General features: G+C 61.9%; 1 protein-coding gene across 3 annotated transcripts in view; it reads left to right on the top strand.

Annotated features, from left to right (window-relative positions):
* Positions 1 to 585, top strand: part of KAT6B (K(lysine) acetyltransferase 6B) — a 186275-nt gene that overhangs the window by 467 nt on the left and 185223 nt on the right. The gene's annotated exons all lie outside the window — the stretch shown is intronic.

Here is a 585-nt window from a genome sequence, read left to right as displayed (position 1 = left end):
TAGGGGGTTTGGGGTTGAGTGGGGGAGGGGAGAGGGAAAAGGACCCTCTGATTGGCGTTGCTTGCAGCCAATGAGGCCAAGCGCCTTTCCTGCGAGTAGACCCAATCCATTTCTAGAGGTAGAGGGGGCGGGGAGGTGGAAGTAGAGGTGGCGCGGCGTCTGGGAGAGAGAAAAGGGCTGGACCAATAGGTGCTCAGAAGAGGCGGGCCCAGAGGTCTGTCGATTGGTACTGGCAGTGAACCCTCCCCCGGGGTGGTGCCGGAGGGGGGATGCTGGGTCGAGGGGTGTGTTTATGCGGAGCCAAGATGACCGGCAGGAACCTGCCCCAATGGGCTGCAGCGTGGTTAGTGTGTGGGTGACGGACAGATCTGTAGACCAACGAGTGGCCCTAAGTGTCTGCGGTCTTGCCCAATGGAGCAGCGCTGGGGCGGGGCCGCGGCTCGGGTTTAATGAGACTCCATTGGGCTGTAATCAGTGTCATGTCGGATTCATGTCAACGACAACAACAGGGGGACACAAAATGGCGGCGGCTTAGCTCCTACCCCTGGCGGCGGCGGCAACGGTGGCGGCGGCGACGGCACCTCC

Source organism: Myotis brandtii, unplaced genomic scaffold (assembly GCF_000412655.1).
Source record: "Myotis brandtii unplaced genomic scaffold, ASM41265v1 scaffold190, whole genome shotgun sequence".
NCBI classification, from domain to species: Eukaryota; Metazoa; Chordata; class Mammalia; order Chiroptera; family Vespertilionidae; genus Myotis; species Myotis brandtii.
Note: the sequence above shows the minus strand (reverse complement) of the source record. Positions and strands in the feature narration are given on the sequence as shown.